Below are 421 nucleotides of genomic sequence, written 5' to 3'. Positions count from 1 at the left end.
CTTCTCTTGGGTGTGGGTCCTCTGGTGAGCGTGCAGCGTGGAGTCGTGGGGGAACTTCTTGGGGCAGAGATCACAGCTGTAGGGCTTCTCGCCCACGTGGGTCTCCTGGTGAACGCACAGGTCCGGAGGCTTAATGAACCATTGGACATGGATGTTGCTTTTTTCGTTGTTTAATTTAAAGGGCCGTCTCTCTTTAATGTGGTTCCAGAATAAGAGCCCATTACTTTGATAAGCACGGGCTCAGCAGAAGGCTCAAAAGGATGTGTGTAAAAGAATGTTTCCAAAGGCTCCAGAGATGACCCCAACTCTGCTTCCTGCTTCCCCTGGACAATACTCCATCTCCTGGGTGGGACGGCTACTTGGTCCAGCTGACTTTAGGAATGACATAGTGCTCCGTGAGCGTGTCCAGGTGTCTGTTGAA

This window comes from Bison bison, unplaced genomic scaffold, assembly GCF_000754665.1.
Source record: "Bison bison bison isolate TAMUID 2011002044 unplaced genomic scaffold, Bison_UMD1.0 scf7180017864383, whole genome shotgun sequence".
NCBI classification, from domain to species: Eukaryota; Metazoa; Chordata; class Mammalia; order Artiodactyla; family Bovidae; genus Bison; species Bison bison.
The sequence above is the reverse complement of the archived record's forward strand: the minus strand, read 5'-3'. Positions refer to the sequence as shown.